We start from the raw sequence: 26,291 nt of genomic DNA on the forward strand, positions 1-26,291 counted from the left end.
AAGACTCATACTTTGTTCTAATTTTTTACTAAGTTCAAAGGGTTTGGGTTCAAAATGAGGTTTATGGGGATCAAAATGAATATTAGGTAGATGGAATATACAAGATGCAAGGTTCCTAGGACACAAAATGATGTTCTAGGTCATGTTCAGAATGAGAACCTATATAGGCTTCTAGATGCAGTTTTAGGGTCCCAAAATGCAGTGTGGAGGGCCAAAATGGTCATGACAATAACCAAGTTTACTATGATAGAAAAAAGTATTCTCTAATACAACCAAATGCTCCTATGGTGCAATTGGGGCCAATTTGAGTGTAGTTGGTAGTTTCATGGCACAATTGGGAGACTAGGTTGAATGTTTGTTGATTCTAAACTAGGTGGTTGTCAGATTGCTATACCAAAGATTTGGGTTGTGGGGGAAGATGTTAGGATAATATTGGAGATTCAAAATGAGGGTTATGACTTGTGTAATGAAGCCCTAATGAGAAAAATGAAGGTTAGGGCATGCAGGGTGAAGTTTTGGACATGCTGAGAAAGGGGGATCTATCTAGGTACCTAGTGACACTCCTAAAGTCCCAAAATTTTATCTGGAAGTCTATATTGGGTTTTCTAGCCACCAAGTGTACTCAGAAAGATCCAACTACACTCATACCAAGGTTTTTCACTTTCCAAGGGATTTTTGCCTCTACTAAGGACCACAAGTATGTGGGATGTCTTTATGGGCATGGGTGGCCCCCTGAACTAGTGGATAGAAAGGCTTTTGGCATCTAAAACAAGGTGTTTAGTTCAAGCATTCTATTCAGTAAGTGAATGATAAACTTCCTTAGAAGGTCTCCTAGCATCATTTTCATGTTAGATATTAACCTATTTGCATTCATGTCAGGTTCACCAATTATAGGACTAGAAAATGGGTTAATATGGTTTATCATGAAAAAATAATTAAATAGTAGATGTGAACCATTTTTGAGCATCTACACATGGTAATGTTCCAAATTGGAAAATCAAAATAGTTGAAGCTATTCCATAAAATGTTAATTAAAAGTTCCATGGGGGTGATTGCATCAAGCATGTGCTAAGGGAGCTACCATCATCATCAGTACTAGCTCTGTGTTGTATTGCACTACTTGAAGCACATAGAATGGAAGGCAAGGAGGTGCAGGTTATTGCAATGTACTTAACTATTGCTTAGATATTTCTTAAGCCAAATTGTTGATTATTGAAGAGGTGATTACTCACACATATGGAAATTTTCTTCAAACTAAGACTTTGTGTAAAGGGCATATAGGATGAATTTGATACTCCACAGTGGTACCTTGAGCGGTCTTGCAATACAGTGAATTGAATCAAAAGGAGGTTTTAACCAAAATGGTCAAGGATGAGTTTGCACTTCAAAGAGCATGCATTGTTTTATGAGATATCAATCAGACTTGGGCTAATTGCATACCATTTAAGCATTCAAAAACCATCATTGGGTGTCCAGGGTTCTCTCAATCTTGACTCATAATGGAAGTATAGGAAGTCAATCCTAGGATTTTTGGATCATATAGATTGTTTATTCATGGCCCTAGAGCAGATTTGGATATTCTATGCATATGGCCATGCTATATGCCTGTGATGAAGTTCAAGTTCAAAGGAATAACTATTGATTCACTTATCAATGTGGGTTATACTAGAAGATTGGATATCTCTAAGGATTTAGTCATGTAAGGTATTGGTGATCAAAGTGTTGTGAGTCTTAATAGATGTAGAGTTGTAAAGTAGATCTTACATCTTGTACTAAATATTGAGCATTCGAAAAAAACTTTGGTGTATGGAATTATAGGTTCAAAGGTGAGGTTTATACTCAAATGTGATAAGATTTTTAGGTGTTGTGAATTGGGCATTATTCATTGATCTAATTTGTCAATTTTATCTGAATGCAGTTCCCAACAATTTAATGGAAAGATTCTTTTGTGTTTATACTTAGTAGCAGTGACCAAATATTTTGATGCTTTATTCTATTGAGGAGAGTTTCATGCATGACATTTTCACTTGAGATAAATATTATATTATTTAATTCATTGATTCCCTAAATCCTAGGCAGTGAAAGATGCATTATATCAATGGAAGAATGCAAAGGGAGCAGCACTAGATATGAAAAATGTAAAAAATAATGGAACCACAATTGCAAGATAAAAGAATGATGATAATTTTGAAAATGAAGTTATGAACACCCTAAACCTAATGTGATCATTCATCACATTTGAATAAAATAAAACATAGTGATGAGTGATAAGTGTTTTGTATATCGGTATGTCGTATAGAAACAATATCAGGGTTAGATTCAATAGTTTAGATAGGCATCATTATAACATATAACAATCAATATTCATCATTATGTTGGTAAGGCATAAAAGAGATATAGTGATGATTGACGGAGGAGATGATCGCTATATTATGTAGCAATAAGGTAATAATATTTTATAAGGGGATCACTATATGCTATCACGATGGATCGAGAGTGATTGTGGATCACAATTAGAGAAATGGAGAGATAGGGATGAGTGATAAGATTTCATATCGCTATATGTTATAGCAAATGAATAATCAAATCCATCGCATATCACAAAAAGAGGGTTTTCATATAGTGAAGAGCGATATGAAAATTTCATGAAATCGTAGTAGCAATACTAGTAAGGTTTAAAGGTGAACAAAGGTAAGTATTTTTAATGTTTAATTTTGTTTATTATAAAGAATCTTTATTTCTTTTTTTTATATAAAATATTAAGATATGATAAAGTTTAAATGGAGGTTTGGTATGATATTTCTCATCTCAATTTTATTATTTGATATATTTTCTTCACAAAGTATTTCTCCAAATATTATAAAACATTTATAAATTTCTCCTTTGTGAGTTAAACCCTAAAGTTAGTGATCGCTATACCTTATAATGATTACATCAATGGGATCACTATAACATGTTTCAAGCTTTCTTAGTAATAGCTGCTATGTCGATGAGAAATCAAGTGGGGCCCAAGCTATTATTTTTTGTAGGACCAAGGAAATATGAGGAGGGTAAAAAGATTTATTCAAGGAAGTATTTTTTTCCTTATATTATGTTTTTTATTTTTCTTCAATAGATTAAATTTTTATATGTTTTTAATCTATTTTATGCTTTTTTATATGGTCTTCTTCATCCAGAGAATGTTGGATTATCACTATGCCTAGGCATGGACACATGTCCCCAATTAGAACCACTATTGACACCTAAATTTACAGGTGTCAAATTTGAAAGGGAAGTATTTTTTAATTATTATTTCATTAAAATATTATTTTTATTCTAAAATAATTAAATATTATGCACACAATAATATTTTATCCACCTCCCCTAGCATTAATAGTTTTGATTATTATTGCTTGATACATTTGAATAAATGATCAAATTTCATGAATAAAAATGATATAGAGCTTTGTTATTAAATTTTTCTTCATATTTAATCTAACTTTCATAACTAGCTCTAAATATAGAAAATCATCGAATGAGAATGTATGTAAAAAAGCTCATGCTAAAATGCAATATTGCAAGGTAAACATTCTATTCTTCCTTGAAACACAAAAAGGTAAGGCATAAAGGTAAGAAGTGATTAAATGTCAAATATTATTTAAATACATATTTGATTAATTAATTATCCCACTTTTTTAAATAAATTTTTTGGACAAAAAGGATAGGAAGAGGGAGTTGAACACTCAACCTCTCAACCCTATCCTCTTTCCTATCCTAACTACCCATTCTACCCTAACCAATTGTTCTATTATATTCCTTCAGAATGGTTGTTAGAAACAAAAAATATCATTGCAATATATTTTTTTTACAATTAAATAAAAGGGACAATTAATCTTTCTTAGGGGTTAATTAAGTGAAAATTATTTACATTAATACTTGTTTTAAAGGGAAAATAAATGAAAGTTTAATGTAAATGATTATTATGATGCATTTTTCTTACCTTTTATCCAAGTATTGCTTATAGGGAGTTATGTTGATAATGTATTATTATAAATAATGTTTAAAATCATTTATATATCCCTAGACCTTTTATATAAGATACTTCCATTTTATGCTTCATGTTAAGGAAAGGTTTTCTTTAAAGCAAAGATATATGTTCCTTAAGATGAAATATTTGTAGAAATATCTTCTTGGCATAGAGATATTATTTTTACCCTCATATAAATATATTAGGGTTTTTATTAAAATGGTTATTTACTTTGTCAAATTTATGAAACCATTTTATGTGCCTTTTATAGTATTCTTTGAATATAATTACTTTGACCTAATGCTTATGTATGAGAAAGAGCTTTAGGGAAATATTAATTAAATATAAGACCCTAATTTATTTACTTTATTAAAATCTCTCATTAAGTTATTTTATGTTTGCAAGGTTTATTCATTGAGATTATTAAAGTATTTGTCAAGAGAATCAAAAAACGAGATTAAACAGGCATAGAAGGTTTAATTATTTTCTTAAATCCAATAGACAGGATCATTTATCAAATGATGATTAAAGATTTTACATTGTGAAATGTTTAGTTACATTTTAGGCTTTTGTTAGGAAGCATCATGAGGATCTGAAGCTTGTATGCATCTTTTGAATTTCTATAAAGGATACCAAGATCATCATCAGAGAGAAGAATTACCAGCTATATTTTTCATATATATTTTATTAAAATTCAGTCCTATTTTTCACTTCAGATTGTGTTATTTGTATGCACCAACAACACATGTATTTGTGAAGGCATTTCAAATTCAATACAAGGATTCATGTGCTCAATTGATCTTTTGGTGATATCATTTCTTTCTTATTTGTTTTATTTTCTTAGATCAGATTTAAAATTTTCTTTAATTGACTATCCAATTGATTGAATATAATAAGTGATTTTAATTTTTTGAAAAAATTAATATTGTATTGATTAGTCAATCTGCATTGATGTCTTATTGGTCTCTTCAAGGGAGTTAAATTTAATAAGACTAAGTATTGGAATTTACTTATGCATTTAATAGCTCATACATTATTAAAGTGATAAAAAATTATCTCAAAGGGATTTTTTTTTTGTCTCTAAGGGTTACATTAAACATCTTGAATGATTAATAGAAGAATGATAAAGAATCCATTAGTTAAGGCACTGGTCTATTGATTATTGTTTTAAGTCTTCATGTTGATTGCTAGAAGGACATACATTCAAGTGACAAAGGTCAACAAATCTATTATATATTTATATATTAACACCCACAAAAATTTTTCAACTTTCAAAATCCCTTAAAACATCAAAATCCCCTAAGTTATCTTCTCTAAAAAGCCTCTAGGGTTTGAGTTCTAGGCCTACCAACCTTGGTTTTGCATGGCCAGAATTGCAGAGGTTCACATTAAGTTAGAGTGGATTTTGTTAGTTGGAAAATTGCTATTTGGAATTCCCATAATTGGATCATCATTCCATAGGAAATTTAATCTACTAACTTGGGCACCAATAGGGCCTTGAGAATTTCCCAATTATTTTACTATTACACAACACTATCAGCTTATAGTCTTTACAACTTATCACACATGTAACCTCTGACCTTGCACTCTCAATAAAGTCATCACCAGACTATCTATATTCACTATTCGATTTCACACATTGAGATTCTATCTCTGTTAAGAGATACAATCCAAACATCAAAAATGTTTCTTACATACTTTTTTTTCATGTTTCCTTTTGTAGATAAGGAATATCTCCTTCATATCTTTGACTCTCTATATGCGCTCTTCTCCACTTCATTGGGATACAATGTAGAATACTACCTCAACTATGCTTGACTTGATAGTCAATACTTCTTTGATAGTCATTACTATGTTGACATCAATGATAAACACAAACATGAATGCAACATGTTAATCATGCTAAAAATATCCTCAATGCTAAGGATACTCCCCCAAAGAAATACCGTTAACATTCATGCTAACACACCCATCATGAATGGACATCTAGGAAGTGATTGTCGGGGAGGTCTCTAGTCTACCTTATAAGAAGGTGGAGCCTACTTAGAGGAATAAGGAAGAAAATAGGTTAGAGATAGCTCCTATAGTCAATCTTGAAGTGTCAAGGTAGGAAGAAGTGGTTCCTATGAGAATCCCCAAAAAAGAGGAGCATAAGGAACAAGGCCTGCACCTCTTCAAAGAAGAAATTTAAGAGGTTGAGATGTTCTTAAAAAATATAGAGGGAAAAAGAAGAAGAGGACCTCTGGCAATACATGGAAAAAGAGAATGACCATATGAAAGATTAGGTCAAGATGGTTGGAGAGAAAGGATAAAGGATCTAGGAAAAAGGTGTCATATAAGACATGGGTAAGTCTAGTACTTAAGAAATTAGGACACAAATGGAAGGAGTACACAAATTTGTGTGGGATCTAAGGAACTTAGGTGAAACTACTTAAGAAACACTCACAATAGGAAGTGATCAGCATGAGGAAACTAGGGGAACAATCATAAAGGTTATCGCACAAACCAAAAGAGCACAAGCGAGGGCATTGCAAGAAGTACCCCAAGCCCTAGTAGTATCAAGTGTTGAGAAACTTGTAGTTTTTGTGCTAAGGATTACAAGACCCAAACCTCTAGAGTGGTTGTAGGAGGAGAAAAGTAAGAAGCATATCACCCCCCTCTTGTAGTACCATTAATAGATATGATGGATGTAATGACTACCGCCCAAGCTGATAAAAGGGAAAAGAAGAGAGAAAAAGCTACATGCATGGTAAATAATGAGCTTAATGAGCCGATGGTAGCTACAATAAGTGTCCCACCCATAGGATGAAATGAAGGGAAGATTCATCCTAAAGAGTATATGGTTACCAAAGTGTCCTTCAAGTACTGAACACTAGATACTAAGCTAGTAGACATTGGTCAATTCAAGAAGAGTGTGCAGGATAGGTGCAAAAAGTTCAACTAGAGGGTTATCTAGCTTAAAGTTGAGGTGGAAGGGTACAAGGTACTATTAGCCAAATTTTCCTCACCAATTGTAGCTTCTCCTCTAGCTCCTCTTTTTTCACATATAGATGCTCCTATGCCCCAAGAGGAGCTCATAGAATTAAGGACAATGTAGGAAAAAGCTATAGCAATGGGTGGAAAGATCTCTGAGCAAGTAAATGGTATATGGGTAGGCTTGGCCTCTTCATTAACTACATTTTTTAAGGGACTAGTTTGGGGACCATGGTGGGTAATGTATTTGTTGAGTGGGGTGGAGAAGAACAAGAATTGGTTTGGCTAAGGAAAGCCCTCAATGAAGTATTACAAGTAGGGGATGATGTTATATAAGACCTATATATATTATAGGGGGAAGATCTTTTTTATTTTTACTTTTGTTATGAATTAATTAGATACCAGATCGAGGCAATAAAGCCACTATTTTCTACCATGAGGCCTAAGATTTTGAGCAAGAAAATTGGCTGGAGAATTGCTCAAAGTTAACAATGGCCATCATGGGATCTGATCTATGGGATGAATTGGGATAGGCTCCCATATAGTCCATGCTCCATTGACTCAACAAGCATGTGGAAGGAATAATTTCAAGTTTCAAATTTTTTCATATTAGATCCATAAAGACTCTAATTGAAATGTTTCTTAATTCTTGGGAGGCACACAAAGAGACATGGAACTTGGAGACTATCATCAAGGATGCTAAACAGTAGATGGAGGAATCCTAGGGGTGATTCTCTTGTTTCATAATCCTTCATCAAGCGATTATCTCTAATTTTATCAAATTATTTGTTGGGCCAAAGAAATTATTTACTATTATCTTTCTTAGCTTGGATAAAACTAAGTATCTTGTTTACTCCGATATTTTTTCATTTGCATTAGTTGATAATGTTAGATTGATTGATCTAGCATATATTAAAATTATCCCACCATTCAATCATGTATTATTGATAATAATGGTGAAAAATTAAACTATAGGTGGATTAAATATCTAACTCTATAGACTCTTTACTTTCCACTATTATCTTCGTGTACCCCCTTTGGTTTCATTCTATGATACCTACCCAACCTAGTTTGTAGGACTCTTTGCTAAATTCCTATGCACACAAAGCCTATGTCTACCTTATTATAAACATAATCACCACCATCATCCATCTTTTCCCATTCCTTGCATATTTGAAACATGACTTACGAGAGCTTGGGATTAGGGATTTCCTCTCTATGTTTTCAAGGAATATTCTATTGAGAATCATTACTCTATTGGTAGTGTGTGAAACAAATTCTGTCAATAGATAAATGGCATTAGAAGGAGGAAAACCTCTAGCTAAACTATGAATGACTAACATCTAGTCTTAGTATCATTTGGACCTAGGAAGAGTACAAACCACCATGGAAATGTTCACATTCACTAATTTGACCACCTTTTCATCTACATGGCATGGGATCTTAGTAGATCCCTACCCTGTCAACGTGTGATGGGTATCCTAATCCTTAAATCTAGTGGTCTGGTCACATAAAGGTAAAGCTTTTCCAAGAGACATTTTTGTTCACCAAACCCGAGGAATATGTTTTTGAAAAGCATGAAGCTATGGTTACAAACTTTGGAGTATGACCCTTGACTTCCTTACGCAAATGCAATCCTCCTTGTTAGATCATGGAGATTTGTAGTTCTAGTACTTATTGTCTAATCATGTTAACTAGAGAACTAATTCCATTGCCCATCAATACATAGTTTCTCAAACATTACTTTGAAAAGAAGACAATGTTGGGGTGTCTATTTCCCTCTATTGTTTGTAATATGTGTATAGTTCCTTGTAAAGATGGTTTCTAGTGTACCCCTCCAAGAGTGCACCCTGTACATTCTAGTTTTTTTTCTTTTGAGGTTTGTCATATCTCTAGTATGTGTTTGTTTCATTGTCCTATGTAAATAAGTTAGTTCATGTATGGTTTCCTTGGTCTCTCTAGATTTTGCAGTCTTTCATTCAAGTATTTTGTCATTTTTTGGGTCCAAGTTTTTTGTTCCTCCTAGTAAGAATTATATGATTCACATAATGGGAGATGACCTATTGAAATATGTGTATAGTATTTGATTATTCCAGTACCCACCTAGTGAAATTTTAGTACCTTGTTATTAAAAGTTGAAAACTACAAGAATGAACTCATGATGGGGTCAACCATCATCAAACCTGAACAACTCTTCTTATGTGTACAATTCATCAGTCAACTAATTAAATAAAGAAAGAGAAGAAAAGAATCATTATAGGAACTGAATGAATAGATTGGCCTTACTCAAGATTGATGAAAATTTAAAGGCCAAGAGTTATCATGGGAGACAAGTGTTATTTTCCCTTCTCACAATAAAGGAAATAAGTATGCAAGGATGGGATGGTTAAAGAAGTACCCCCATAATGAAAAAAATTAAACTTTCCATCAAGGGAAAGGAGTACCACCTCCCTACCTTAAAAAAATATAATTAAAATGAGGAGGGGAAGACATTCCTGCTTCTTGAAAAGGTTCCACAATGTCTTATAAAGGAAGCATGAATTGATTCTTGAATAATCTTGCTCTCTCTATTTTCTATGGTAATTGAAATGATATACCCCCTTCAAATCATTCTCATAAAGGAAACATGAATTGATTCTTGAATAATCTTTCTCTCTCTATTTTCTATGGGAATTGAAATGATATACCCTCATAAAGGAAACATGAATTGATTCTTAAATAATCTTGCTCTCTCTATTTTCTATGGGAATTGAAATGATATACCCTCTTCAAATCACACACTTCACTACTAGACACATGTAAATTTTAAGAGTTATGATGAGCTACGATGTTCCAATCTAAATTCATGCTTAAAGGAATCAACTTCGTAAGAATAAGGCACTAGTCATTACAAGGGCATTTACCTAGTCAATTCACCATTTTATATGCCCTACATTAACACTCCTAATTTTTGCAAGAAAATTTTTGGGTCCCCTATTGCCTTTTAGGTCTTTATCTTTGGGTTCCCCTTTATTCTTTTGGGAAGTGGGGCCCTTCTTTGTTCTCTTTCTTTTAGGAAGTCTTGAATTCCCCACCCAAATAAAGGATGAAGAGTATTTCAACTAAAAAGGAGTCAGACTTAGCAATCTCAAAATCCCCCTCTCCTTGTCTTCATCAAACATGGTGAGAGGGATTTATAAGGCTCCTAAGGAGGGAATGTGGTAGAAACTCACCCAAAAATGTAAAAGGTTTGTGCAAGATCATGGTGTGTCAAAAAATGGCAATTTGAAAAAGATGTAGCTTTAAAACGTATAAAAGTTTTTCAAAATCTGCTTTGAATTTTTTCCCACCTAGCCTGATACCAAACCAAAAATGTAATACCTTTCCTTATCAGGTACCTAATTTGAGAATGGGTATCAAATTTAAGAATGGGTACCCAATTTGAGAATAGGTATCTGATTTGAAAATGGGTACCCGATTTCATAATGGATACCCAATCTATGCACCCAAATAATGCCACAAAATTCAAATGTAAAGGGAGTAGGGACCATTTTTTAAGTTAAATATTTAATTTTATTTGTCAAACTCAAAGGGTCGGACCCATTTTTAAGTTATATTATCCTAGTTTAATATAGTTATAGCATTTAATTTTGGGAGACCAATTATTATATATAGTTACTAAAATTTATTATATAGTATTAAATAATTATAATTATTATCTATTATATAATTATTTCATATATAGTTACTTATTATATATTATTATACAATTATATATCATATATATTATAATTATATATTTAATATAATAGTAACCTAAGTTAATAAACTATATGATGATGTATGTTCCTAGGGGTCCTCCTAGTGACATATATGTTGTGTTACAATGAGTCTTAAGGGTTCATGGTATACCCTATGACCCATTTTAACCCATTATACAACAAAATATGTTCCTAAGGGTCATAGAACCTAGAGACATCAGTATTGGGTTTCAATGGGTAGAAAGGGGTTATAGAGTATCCTATGACCCCTTTCAACCTATTTCATGATAACATATATTCTTAGGTGTCCTAGGACCCCTATAGACATACATGTTGTGTTCTAATGGGTCAAAAGGGGGGGTTATAGAGTATCCTATGACCCCTTTTGACCTATTTCATGATAACATGTGCTCTTAGGTTTCCTAGGACCCCTATAGACATAATGTTGCATTCCAATGGGTCAAAAAGGGTCACCCTTTCGACCCATTACATGACAACATATGTTACTAGGAATATATGTCATCACATAATGGGTCAAAAAGAGTAATAGGGCATCTAATGACCCCTTTTGACCCATTGGAACACAACATGTATGGCCCTAGGGGTCCTTAGACCACTAGGAACATATGTTATCATGTAATGGGTTGAAAAAGGTCATAGGATTTTAACCCATTGGAAGACAACACACATGATGATAAGGGTCTTAGGTGTTGGAAAATGAAGATGGGGTAACTGAGAGGGGAGGGGTGAATCAGTTACCACAAAAACAAATTCAACAGTCCCAAAGATGCCTTAAACTTAGTTGTTGCTGCTACTTGGTAAACACATAAATTGCTGCTTAAAACTGGATAGATGTTTAGTTAATTTATTAAGCATTTACTGAAATAAGAAACCATGCAAAAGAAAGCAATCATGAACACAGTAGACACCAGATTTACGTGGAAACCCAATATGGGAAAAACCACCAGCAACTAGTCACCAATTTTCACTCTTCTGAAGTGAGCCCTGTTAGGAGCCAACCCTGTTAAAGGTTACAAAACACACTGTTAGGTGTGACCCTATTAGAGGATTTAATCACCCTATTAGGAGTGGCCTTGTAAGAGGTCTTTAGAACAATTCAACTGAATTGCCACCCTATTAAAGGATTTATGGAATGGCTGTTAAACCAACTCTGTTAGGAGATTTTGGAATTACTGTTACAATGGTTAGAAAGCAACAATGAATGATCTGAAAATACATGCAACTTATCTTGCTGAATATAGATCTTAGTTTAGCTCCACAAGAACCTTACTGATTGAATATATCTTTGCAGCTCCAAGATTTCCTTCTGCTCAACTCTTCTTAGGCACACACAAGTCTCTTCCTTGCATTTCCTTGTACTATTCGTATACACTCCTATTTTTTTTTTTTTTTTTGCATCTTGAGCCTCTCTTTATATACTATACATGATACCAGGTCGGCCCAACCAACTTGACAAAACATATTCCAAAAGTCGGCTTGAACTAATAATCAAAACAAAATTCTTCACTGGCCGACTCTGCTCAAAAAAAAAAACTGCTTCTTGTGTTAACTGATAGAACTCGTTAAAAACTACAGTTACCGGGGAATTCGGTAAACCTGCCACTTCTTTTGGAAATCGACTAGACTCGGTAAAAGTTGTCTTCGATTACTGAGTGAGCTCGATGAAAACTAAGCTTTCCTTAGCTTACCGTGTGAACTCGGTAAACACTAACCGTTCGCTACAAAATCCTTTGATACCCGAGTGATCTCGGTAAGAACTAAACTTTCCTTAGCTTACTGTGTGAACTCGGTTATCACTAACTCACCGTGTGACATAGAGGAACGCTCGGTATACACTACAAAAGGCTTTACTGATCGACTGAGCTCGGTAGACTCTGTAAATTGTTTTCTTGATCGATAGAACTCGGTAGACTCTGTCTGATAACTGATATGGCATTTGTGTAACATCAAAGACAATACACAATTACTTAATTGCATCCAACACTTAGGACCCCTAGGAATACATGTTCTTGTGTAATGGGTTGAAATGGGTCATAGGATACCCTATGACCCCTTTCTACACATTAAAATATAAGAGGTATGTCCCTAGGGGTCCTAGGAACCCTAAGATTTCATGTAATGGGTCTAAATGGGACATAGGATACTATATGACCCCTTTCTACCCATTGGACCACAACATATATGTCCCTAGGGGCCCTAGGACCTCTAGGAACATATTTTGTCATATATTTGATTGAAACGGGTCATAAATTATCCTATGACCCCTTTCAACCCATTTGAACACAACATGTTTTTCCCTAGGGGTACTAGGAACCATAAAAACATAATTTTCCATGTAATGGGTTGAAAGGGGTCATAGGATATCCTTTAACCCCATTCGACCCATTGGAACACAACATGTATGTCCCTAGGTGTCATAGGAACCCTATGAACATATTTTGTCATGTAATAGGTTAAAATGTGTCATGACTTGCCCTATGACCCCCTTCTACCAATTTGAACACAACATGTATGTTCTTAGGGGTATTAGGGCCCCTAGGAACATATGTTGTCACGTGGAATGGGTCGAAAGTGGTCATAGAGTATCCTATGACCCCTTTTGACCCATTACAACATATTGTGCATGTTCCTAGGGGTCCTAGGATCCTAGGGATATAAATCATGTGTTTGAATGGGTCAAAAGGGGTCATAGGATTCCTTATGACCCCTTTTGACCCATTAAATGATAACATATGTTCCTAGGGGTCCTATATTTCATGTGTTTGAATGAGTCAAAAGGGGTCATAAAGTACATTATAACTCATTTTAACCCATTATATCACAACATATGTTCCTAGGGCTCCCACAATCCCTAAAGACATGCATTATGTGTTTGAATATATCAAAAGGGATCATATGGTACCCTATGACCCCTTTTGACCCACTAAATGATATCGTATGTTTCTAGGGGTCCTTAGATGTTGATGAACATACGTATTCTATTCAAAAGCGTCCAAAGTGGTTAGAGAGTACCCTATGACTCCTTTCAACCCATTAGATGATAAAATATGTTCATAGGTGTACTAGGACACTCAAGGACATACATCATGTTTTTGAATGGATTCAAAGGGGTGACAAGGTACCCTATGATCCCTTTTGTCCCATTATATGACAATGTATGTTCCTATGAGTACTAGGACCCCTAAGGACATGCATCATGTGTTTGAACAGATCAAAATGGGTCAAAGGGTACATTGTAACCCCTCTCAGCCCATTATATGACAATGTATGGTCCTAGGAGATACATCATATATTTAAATGGGTTCAATGTGGTCATAGGGTCCCCTATGACCCATCTTAACCAATTAAATGATATCATATGCTCTCAAGGACCTAGGAAAATATATCATGTGTTTGAATGAGTCGAAAGGGGTCATAGAATACCCTATGACCCCTTTTGATGCATTATGTATCAACATATATTCCTAGGGATACTAGGACCCCTAGTGACATATATCTATGTTTGAATTGGCTGAATGGGATCATAAGGTGCACTATGACCCATTTTGATCCATTAAATGAGAATATATGGTCCTAGGGATCTTAGGACCCCTTATGAACATATATCATCTGTTCAAATGAGTTTAAAGGGGTCAAAAGTACACTATGACCCCTTTTGACACATTATATGATAGCATATGTTCCTTAGGGACATCCATTATGTGTTTGAAGGGTTTGAATGGTGTCATAAAGTTCCCTATGACCCCTTTTGACCCATTAAACAAGAAAATACATTCCTAGGAGTCCTAGGAACATATATCATGTAAATAGAGTACTCTATGACCCCTAAGCACACTCATTGTCTTTTAATGGGTCAAAAGGGGTCATAAGGTATTCTAATACCCCTTTTGAGCCATAAGATCACATTATTTATGTGGTTAGGGGTCCTAGGACCCATAAACACACATATTGTGATTGAATGGATCAAAGAGTGTTAAAGGGCACCCTATGACCCCTTTTGATCATTTGGAACCATTATATGTATGGTTAATAGTCCTAAAACCTTTAAAAAAACATACTAAGGATCCTAAAAAGGGGTCATACTATTATTAAAAATAATACTTTTTAAATTCAAAAAAATTTGCAATTTTTTTTTTTTAAAATTGGGGGGGGGGGGGGGGGGGGGGAGGGGAATCAAGTATCCGATTTGAAAATGGATATCTGATTTGGGAATACGTACCTAATATTATTAGGTAACCAATTAGGTTAGGTTTTTCTTTAGATATCAATCCTCCATGTTCAACACCAACAATGTCCAAAAAATGTGATTTTGGCCTGTTATTGTGTGTTTTTTACTTCAACCATGTAGCTAATGACCTTTTTCATCCAAATTTGATGACATGAAAAGGATTTCTTGAGAATGTTCTTAGCTTTTCATCAATATAATATTTGTCAAATTATGAGTTTAGTAAGCAATTATTACTTATTTTCTAATGGAGTTAGCTACAAAGTGTTGATTGACATATTAATTTAAAAATAGCTATAACTTTCTAATGGTATAAGATTTTTGAAATCCAAAAGATGCATCACATTCTATGCTTCCACTACTATAAGGAAAAGATAAGAAAAAAATAATTTTGAATTTTTTAAAATTATTTAAGGTGGTCAAACATGAGAGTTTTTTTAATTCTGAAAATGGTATAGTAGAAAATAATAATTAATTAATTATTTGGAATAAAAATACTCAAAAATATGTGTCACATCTGAGCATGAGTGTACTTATTATATCTATAATCTTATTTAAAAATATTATCATTTGGTTTTGATTAAGGTGGTCACACATACATGTACTTCTTATTTTCGTCTTGAAAGTGTTTGTACCACTACATTAAAATCCAAAATTTTGACCAAATAAATTTATTTTTCCTTCGATAAGGCCTAGTAGTTTAGAAACTAAATTCAATTTCCTACAAATTATTTTCTTAAAAATTATTGATATAAAGTCCATAACTACTTTAAAATTATGTGTCAACTTGATAGGACCTTGATTTTCTTGTTTTTCACTACCACTTAAGGGCATAATTTGATTGATTGTGATACTACACATACCCTGAAAGGGGGTAATTAATGCACCTTAAGAGTAATAATTACTAGGATTTTAAGAACAATAATACAACTCATTTTTACTTTTAGTTAGTGATGAAAATTATGCTCTACAAGAAATCTTGTGGTGAATTTCAATTTCTAAGACATTGTGATTTCCTAGCTTGTCTGATTAAGGTGCTTCTAGAGAGATAAATCTAGAAGGTAGTGTGAGTGTTTAGACAAGCATACTCAAATCTTGCACAAAGATTTTTAAGTTGGTGGTATATCTCCTCTATTTTATCTTCCCTTTTTTTTTGTTTCCCTTTTTTCATTGTGCCCTTTTCCCTTTAGGTCTTGGTGTGGTTTTTGGTGTGTTTAGTTTGGTTTCTTGCTAGAGGCTAGATCCTTCTAGCTAGTTGTCACTTGGAGGAGGATGTGCAGAATTATCATCCCCTTTAGGAAGAAAATAGGTTCAACTTGTGGCTCATTAGGCTTATCAATTTTTTCCTAAAAGAAAAAATTTTCCCCTTTTTTCCCTCTAATCTTTTGGGTGTTTGTGTGTCTCTTTTACTACACCTAGTTTTTTTTTGTGTCCCAAAGGCATTTTTGTGCCCTTTCACAAGACTTGCCCTTTTTTTTTGGTCATGTGTGTGAAGGGTCTAGATAATTGGACAACCTTTTCCTTATGGATAGGGGGTAGTGTGGAGCTGTAGGCATAGCTTCCCTAGTTTTGTGTGCCTTTGGTTTCACCTCTTTCTGGTGGGCCCTTTTCCACTTGAGTTAGGGGTTATAAGCCCAGAGTTTCCAAATTTTTTGGCTCCTAAATCCTTGGGGAAATGGTTGTTGGGTAAACCCACTAGAGTGGTGCACCCTGAGTAATTCACTGATACTAGTGTTGGGACAAAGAAGTTTCCTCCTTGTCTCTACCAGTCTCATAACCACTCCTCTTTAAGAGGAACATTTTGCAGCCCCACCTCGAATATTTTGTTTTTTTAATTTAAATGAGTACCACATCAAGTCATGTTGAGAGTATCATATACACTATCCTTATCCTTTTGGGTCACACATGTAGGAATTATACGATTATCTTTTCATGTTGGATCTACAAGTTAACATGATACCATAAGGTTTTCTAAGATGATAATAGAAAAAAAAAAAAAAGCACCTATGATATGAATTGGTTTTGTTAAGTATGAGATTGATTATCTAATGATAATTTATCATGATTAAAGGTTCTTAGATCTATGTGTGGGGCTTTTCTAGCCCAATAAAGTTAACCCCCATCATGACAAGGTATCATTCTTCCAGATTTCATCATTTCTGTGAACTTAGATGTTTAGGAGCCAAGGTTTAAAGTCTTTCCTATTTGTTACTAATAGAATATGAGAGGAGGGATGATTTTAGAGTTTGAATAGGAAGATGTTTTTCTTCCATAGCAAGGACATATTATTAACATATGCCATGTGTTTTAGGTCAAGTGATGGCTATATTTGATGATGAGCTTGTGGCTATGTGTGATGTGGGAACCTCTTCCTCCACAATGACCCCGGTAGATAAAGAATTTGAGAAACTACTACTAGTCCTAACATATCAAGATGTTGTCGGCCTCAATCCCTCTAAGTTAGATACTACACTCAAAAATAGTATGAATACAAATGTCAAGGAGTGGAGAGAGTTCTAGACACTCCATACCAATTTGCTGGCCTAAGGAAACAATGGTGAGATCGAAGCCCAAGAAATTATACAAAATGGTATTGTATAGGAGATATTCTTCCCTTATATTGTCTAGTAACCATAGATGATGGTGATATATGCATAAAAGTTTGGCAGGTATAGGAACACATTTACCTAGCTATCAGGAGATCATATTGTAGCTATAGATAAGGTGGCAGTAGCTAAAAACTTCTAGTTGGTAGATCTTCCTAGAATCTTGACATCTAATGTAGGAGCATCATGGGTTGCTTTTTTATGCTACTCATTTTTGTTCATTCTACAAGTTGGTATTGAGTTACTATAGCACTTGGTGCTGAGTTATTGTAGAACTTAGTTGGTACCAAGTTACTGTAGCACTTAGTTGGTGCCAAGTTATTATAGCACTCAGTTGGTGATGAGTTACTATAGCACCCATTTGGTGTCAAGTTACTATAGAACTTAGTTGGTGCCAATTTAATGTAGCACTTAGTTGGTGCCAAGTTACTGTAGCACTTAGTTGGTGCTAAGTTACTGTAGCACTTAGTGGATGGTGAGTTACCCAATGTATGTTGAGTGACTCGAGTTACTATAGCACTCAGTTGGTGCCAAGTTATTGTAGAAATTAGTTGGTGCTAAGCTATTATAACACTTAGTTGGTGTCGAGTTATTGTTGCACTTAGTTGGTGTTGAGTTACTATAGCACTTAGTTGGTGTCGAGTTATTGTAGCACTTAGCTGGTGCCAAGCTACTGTAGCACTTAGTTAGTGCCAAGTTACTAGAGGACTTAGTGGATGTTGAGTTACCCATTGTATCTTGAGTGACTCTTCATGTGCCAAGTTATCAAGTGTATTCTAAGTGACCCTTCATGTGTCCAATTTTCTTGTTTATGTCAAGTGTCAACATTTGGAAGTGATTTTTGTGAGCTAACTTGCAGGATTTATTTCGATCGCAATATTTATGTTAAGATATTTTCTTGGGATGCATCCAGATTATTGTTGGGTCGGCCTTCCTCTTATGTAATGTTCTAGAATGATCTGTAACCCATTTTGGCAAGTATATATAGAAATTAAAAAAAAGGCAAGTTTTTGGGGAAAGAGGAATTCTGGAGAGCAAAACTGAAAGTGCAAATTTTTAGTTGGATCTTTGAATGTGAACGTATTTGTAATTGACCATAACCCAGAAGGACTTACAGTTGGACATGTATGAAGATGTTTTGATGAATTGATAAAAGTATTTTACTCTTCTTCCTCATTTGGTTGTTGTTCCTTGTGTTTGCTTCTATTGTGTTAACTCTTGCAGGGTGGTTTGGATAGCTGGTTGAGCCTTTGGCCCTAATTATTCATCCTTTGCCTATGTCAGTTGGTATTAGAGGTTGAGGTTCATCCTTGTAGAGATTGGATCATGTCAAACCCTTATTCAGATTTGGTTGTAGGATGGCAGATCTGTGGATTTGAATTATAACTTGCAAAGGGTTATGATGTTACATGAACCTGATTTGTAAAGATGGTTCATGGTAGAAAAAATAATGTTGATAATGCTATATTGGATCACTTGAGACAAATTGCAGCTAGATTAGATGTTGTGGAGATAGCCCAAAGGAGAGGAGCACATCTTGAAGATGTAAGTGATGATGAAGAAACAACACCAAACCATAATCTAGAACTTGAAGAAGACCAAGATGAGGATGGAATGTTGTCAGTGTTGTCTAGGGAAAATTCAAAGCCTATTGTAGAATTTTTTCCTTATGATGGAAAATTGGATTCCAATGTTGTGTTGGATTGGATCTCTGATATGGAGAAGTTCTTTGAGTATGAAAACACTCCTGACAATAGAAAGGTAAAGATTATAGTTGCTAGGTTGAAAGGTCATGCATCACTATGGTGGGAGCACTTGAAAACTGATAGACAAAGGAGAGGAAAGGAGAAGATCAAACCTTGGCCAAAGATGGTGAACAAGGTAAAGAACAAATTCCTTCCTACTGATTACCAAGTTAGCTTGTTGAGAAAGATGCAAAATTTGAAACAAAAGGGCATGACTATGAAAGAGTATATCGAGGAATTCTATAGATTGGACATCAGATCTAGACATATGGACAATGATGTTGAGAAAATTGCAAGGTACATTAATGGATTGAGATCTGGAATACAAGATGAAATAAGTTTTGTGAAGTTTGAAAGTGTAGAAGAAGCATATCAATATGCCTTGAAAGTTGAGGAGATCTTGACAAAGAAGCATGAACAAAGACAAAGAGGTAGATGTGGTAGATTCTAGAGGGATAGAGGTAGATCTTATGGTGAAGGTGGTGGATCTAAAATTTTTGTATAGGATAAAGGAAAATCTAAATGGAAGAATGATGACAAAGACAAGACCAAGTGGAAAGGTGCTAGCTCATAACAAGGAGGTACTGGATCTTACTAAGGAAGAGGTAATTCTAGAGGTGGTTTTTGCAATAATTGTTTCAGATGTGGTAAAGAGGGACATAGATCTTTTGAATGTAGATCCTTTGAAAGTGAGCAAGGTAATAGAAATGTTGTGATTCAAGGAGATGATGAGGGTTCACCAAGTGGACTTGAAGCTGGAGAAAATCCGATGATGAGAAGAACTTTATGTAATAAGGGAAGTAATGAGGAACCTATTTTAAGGAGAAGTCTTTCCAAGACAAGATGTAAGATGGCTAGAAAATGTTGCAAATTGATCATTGAAAGTGGAAGTTCTAAAAATTTGGCATCAAAAGTGCTGGTTACAAAGTTACAATTGTAGATACTAAAGCATCCTAAACCCCATCACATTTCATGGATCAAAGATGAGCATAAGATATTGGTAAGTGAGCAATGCCTTGTGAAGTTCAAGATTGGACATTACTTTGATGAAGTTTTGTGTAATATTATATCCATGGATTGTTGTCATATTTTGTTGGGTGGACCTTGGCAATATGATAGATATGTTGTGCATATGGAAGATTGAATCAATATACTCTTTGGGTAAATGGGAAGAAACAAATATTGTTGCCTTGCATGGTTAATAAAAAGAAATTTGAAAAGGAAGTGAAGAAGAATCAAGTATGTTTTACCATAGTTCCTAGAGGACCAAGTGTTGGTATTAATGACCGAGCAGTAGAAGTTGGTAATGACTGAGTGACAACAAATAGTGATAGCCAAGTACCAACAAAAATTACAAAATTTTTGAATGAGTATAAAGACATTATTTCTAATAGTATTGTTGACGGTTTACCTCCAGTAAGAAGTATAAGTCATTGTATGGATCTGATTCCTAGAGCTAGTTTTCCGAAGAAAGCACCATATAGATTGACACCTATAGAGAATGAAGAACTTAAAAAACAAGTGCATGAGTTATTGTAGAAAGGTTTGATGAAAGAAAGCTTGATTCCATGTGTTGTACCTATTGTATTAGCACCTAAAAAGAATGGATAATGGAGAATGTGTACTAATTCTAGAGCTATTAACAAGATAACAATGAAATATAGGTTTTCTATGCCAGGGATGGATGACATAATGGATTGTTTGAGTGGAGAAAAGTATTTTACCAAGATTGATTTGAAGAGTGGCTATCATCAGATTAGAATCAAAGAAGGTGATGAATGGAAGACTACTTTCAAGAGAAAAGGTGGTATGTATGAATGGTTGGTTATGCCTTTTGGTTTGACTAATGCACCTAGTACTTTCATGAGTTGACGAATGAAGTTTTGAAAATATTTTTGGATAAGTTTGTGATTGTTTATTTGGATGATATTTTGATATTTAGTAAGACTAAGGAAGAACATCTTGAGCATATTAGACAAGTATTGTAGAGGTTGAAAGAGGAAAAGTTGTTGATTAATCTGAAAAGGTGTTCTTTTATGCAAGAGGAGATTGTGTATTTGGGATTGTGATTTTAGCTGATGGATTGAAGATGGATCCTAAGAAGTTTAAAGCAATTTTGGAATGGCCTACACCTGAGAATGTGGGTGAGGTAAGATCATTTCATGGTTTGGCTAGTTTTTACAAAAAATTTATAAAGAATTTTAGTATTTTTTGTAATGCTATGACTAAGACAATGAGAGGAGATAAAAAGGAATCCAAGTGGACACACGGAGTTGATAAGAGTTTTGAGACTTTGAAACAAAAGGTTGATGAATTACCCATATTGGCTTTACCTGATTTCAACAAAGTATTTCAAGTTGAATGTGATGCAAGTGGTAATGCAATAGGAGCTGTATTAAGTCAAGAAGGTAAACTTATTACTTTATTTAGTGAAAATTTGAATGATTCTAAAAGGAAATATTCTATGTATGATCAAGAGTTTTATGCTATTGTTCAAACCTTGAAGAAGTGGAGACATTATTTGATTCTTAAGGAGTTTGTGTTCTATACTGATCATAAAGCTTTATAATACTTGGAAAGTCAACATAAATTAAATCAAAGACATATGAAGTGAGTTGAGTACTTGCAAAGTTTCACATTTGTTACTAAGCATAAGAGTGGAGTTACTAATAGAGTTGTTGATGCATTGAGTAGAAGATCTTCTTTGTTGGCGGAAATGAAGGTTGAAGTTCTTGGTTTTGATGAAATGAAAGAGTTATATGATGTTGATCCTAATTTTTCTAAGGCATGGAGAAAGTGTAGAGCACCAAATCTGATAGATCACATAAGTAAGTATGATGAGTATTTCATTCAAGAAGGTATGTTGTTCAAAGGCATTTAGTTGTGTATTTACAGAAGTTTTGTGAGGTTGAATCTAAATAAGTAAAAGCATAGTGGTGGATTGGTTGGACATTTTGGAATTGATAAGAGATTGAGTTTGCTGAAAGAGAAGTATTATTGGCCACAAATGTATAAGGATGTTTAGAAATTTATAAAGAGTTGTGGAGTTTATCAAGTTGCAAAAGGGGTGACTCAAAATATTGGTTTGTATACACTTATTACTATTCCTGAGAAACCTTGGACTAACATCAATATGGATTTTGTTCTTGGATTACCTAAGATAGTAAAGGGGTATGGTTCCATATTTTTTTTAGTGGAAAAAATTTCTAAGATGGCTCATTTTATACCATGTAAGAAGACATTAGATGTTGAGCATGTTGCTGAACTTTTCTTTAAAGATATTGTGAGATTGCATGGATTACCAAGAAGCATTATTTCTAACAGAGACAGTAAGTTTGTTGGCTATTTTTGGAAGACTTTGTGGAAGAAGATGGGTAATAAATTGAAGTTTAGTTCTACATTCCATCCACAAATAGATGGATAGACAGAGGTTGTGAATAGAAGCTTGGGTAATTTTTTGAGATGTTTAGTTTGGAATAAGCCAAGTAATTGGTAGATGATATTGGCACAATCTGAATTTGCATATAATAATTTTGTGAATAGGAGTACAGGGAAGACACCTTTGAGATTGTTTCTAGAATGCATCCTAGAGGTATATTAGATTTGAGAGATGTTGTTGGTGAAGAAAAGAGAAGCACTGCAGGAGAAGAATTTTCTGATTTTATGGAGTCTTTGCATAAGGAAGTGAAGTTGAGGTTGGAACAAAGTAATCAGAAGTATAAGGAGAACAATGATCAGTCTAGAAGACACATGATTTTCAAGTTGGTGATGAGGTGATGGTTCATCTAAAGAAAGGAAGATTCCTAGTTGGAACATACACTAAGTTGAAGATGAAGAAATTTGGACCTTGTAAGATCTTGAAGAAGTTTGACAATGGTAATGCTTATGAAGTTGAGTTACCTGATGACATGGATATATCTTATATATTCAATATTGCTGATTTGTATAAGTATTATGAGTCAGAGGATGAAGTTTTTGTATCAGATGATTATCCTAAGAAGTAGATTGAAGAAGTTGAACTGATATTGGATCAGAGAGTTGGCAAGAGCAAAAGAGGAAAAGATTACTATGAATATTTGAAGTGGAAGAACATACCTATTAAAGATGCTTCATGGATTTCTCAATTCGAGTTGGATTCAGCTCAAATTGTGACATCTCAATGATTCAAGAGAATCATTTCTTTCAACCCCAATTGTCTAATGCAAGAGCATCCTAGGTTTCCTTGTTATCATGCTCATTCTTGTTCATTCTGCAAGTTGGTGCCAAGTTACTATAGCACTTAGTTGGTGTTGAGTTGTGTAGCATTTAGTTGGTATCAAGTTACTATAGAACTTAGTTGGTATTGATTTACTATAGCACTTAGTTGGTGCCGAGTTACTATAGCACTTAGTTGGTGCTAAGTTACTGTAGCACTTAGTTGGTGTCAATTTACTATAGCACTTAGTCAGTGCCAAATTACTATAGAACTTAGTTGGTGCCAAGTTACTGTAGCACTTAGTTGGTGCCGAGTTATTGTAGCACTTAGTGGATGTCGAGTTACCTAGTGTATGTCAAGTGACTCTTCATGTGTTGAGTTACCCAATGTATGTTGAGTGACCCTTCATGTGTCGATTCTTATTTATGCCAAGTGTCAGCATTTGGACATGATTTCTGTGAGCCAACTTGTGGGATTTATTTTGATCGTAATATATATGTTAAGATATTTTCTTGGGATGTGTCCAAGCCATTGTTGGGTTGGTCTTCCTCTTATGTAATGTTCTAGAATGATCTATAAGCTATTTTGGTGAGTATATATAGAGTGTTTAGGCTTAGAGTTAGGAAAATTTTGGGGGAAGGAGGAATTCTAGAGAGTAGAACTAAAAGTGCAAATTTGTAGTTGGATCTTTGAATTTGAATGTATTTGTAATTGGTTGTAACCTATAAGGCCTTACAGCTAAGCATGTATGAAGATTTTTTGATGAATCAATAAAAAATTTCACTCTTCTTCCTCCTTTGGTTGTAACTCTTGCAAGGTGGTTTGGATAGTTGGGTGAGCCTCTAGCCCTAGTTATTCATCTTTTGCCTGCGTCAATATTAGACTTGAGTAAAATGATGAGATAGTTTATGGATATAGAAAGTAAGGTCAAAGCCATAATCAACACTAAATAGTTGAAGAAGAAAATGAAGGATCCCACAAAGATTACCCTCAAAATTCCTCATGTAGACTTCATTGAGCCTATCTAGTTTTGTAACTACTACTTGTGTCAAATCTTCAAGAAGCCTCTAGCTTGAGAATTTGCCTCTTGGATGAACAATCTCCTAGCTAGCATTACCATGAAGACCATTAAATTTAATTAGGAAGCCCTATTCATGCATGATTGGAGTCCAAATGATGGTATTATAGAAGTATTTGAGTTTCTCAAATGAATAAAGGGAAGGAGAAAAGACCTTCATGATGAAATCTTACCTACTATGGCCAAATTCTCAATAGACTTCAGTGCTTCTAGGCCTAATTAGTAGACAAAAAATGACAATTATAGAAAGTGAAGGCAGTTAAGCCTCATAGGGATATTATTTACTATTATGATTTTATGAATGTATTCCATAATATCTAAAGGTAAATGATTTCTTTTTCATTGAAAGGTCTCTATTGTTGTTAGAAAACATTGGATTTCAAATCTCAAATGCAACTAGTTACTAGTAATAGAATGGGGTGCCTAGTACACCCAATATTAGAAGTTCACATATGTCCAGGTGACACTTTTTGGAAAACAACCATTCATGCTTCCCTAAGTTCTCAAGAATAGGGTAATTATGTTAGAATTTTTCAAAAAGTTTTACAATTTTAAGGGGTTAGTGCAACTAAGATGGTAACAAGTATTCATTTTCCTATTCTATGTGAGGAATATTCCTATACTTTTATTATGGCTAGAGATGTTGAGAAAGAGTTAATGGCCTATGATTTCAAGGAGTTCTACATTCAGAGATAGGACTTTGATTATTTGGGTTGGGTAGTGCACTCCAATGTAGGTGCCTAGTTCCACATGCCACATTTGGAGGTCTATTAGGGAAACCCCACCATAGAATTTGATGTACATGAGAAGAAACATAGTCAAATGACTACTAAGTAGATGGAGAGTTACAAACTCTATGGCTTCCCTAAGAATTTCAAAGATCATGGCAATCCCTTGGCTAATTACAAATAATTTGAGATAGGCAATGGGACTCTTCCTCACATGGATATCTATAGAAGGGATAACAATGAAAGTAACCAATAGAATCCATTAGCATTTCACAAAAAGTTTTCCTCCAAGCTTACCCTACACTAAAGAGCATGAGGATTTCTCTACTTCATCTCATTAGTCGCAAGGCCAAGGTAGAGGCAAGAAAAAGGTTGGTGAATTATAGGCTTAGCTAGAGAAACATAGTATTCCAGTCACATGACTCATAGAACAAGACAAAAATATGAGGCATGTCAAAGGTTGGGAGAGGATTTGAAGTCAAGTGTGGTTGGAATTCCCATTCCCCTTAATGTTTCCCCCACATCCATTCATGATAACCTAGGGGTGAAGCCTATCCATATAGAAGTAAAACAAGAAGAAGAAGACGAAGAAGAAGATATGCCTCATTTGGTAAGGAGGAGAAAAAAGTAGAAAACCAAGAGAAAAATGGGAAGCACCATCATCTCCCTTACTTGAGATGATTTTGAGCAACTAATGGTCATAGCAAAGGATTTCCTTGGTATGAAGTGTCTTGATATCATGAATGTGGAAGACCTGTCACTGATGGACATTCACAAAGTGTTGGCTAGGGAGGTGTCTATTTTTCCTTATAGGAAGGTGGAGCTTACTTAGAGGACAAAGGAAAAAAATAGGTTGGCGATTACTCTTGTGGTCAACCCTGAAGTGTTGAGGGAGAAATAGTAGTTCTTTTGAGTGGCATCAAGAAAGAGGAGCACAATGAACAAGGCTTGCACCTCTTGGAAGAAGAAATAAA

The sequence above is a fragment of the Cupressus sempervirens genome, chromosome 9 (genome assembly GCF_028749045.1).
Source record: "Cupressus sempervirens isolate cs-2001-9-10 chromosome 9, ASM2874904v1, whole genome shotgun sequence".
In the NCBI taxonomy this organism is placed as follows: Eukaryota; Viridiplantae; Streptophyta; class Pinopsida; order Cupressales; family Cupressaceae; genus Cupressus; species Cupressus sempervirens.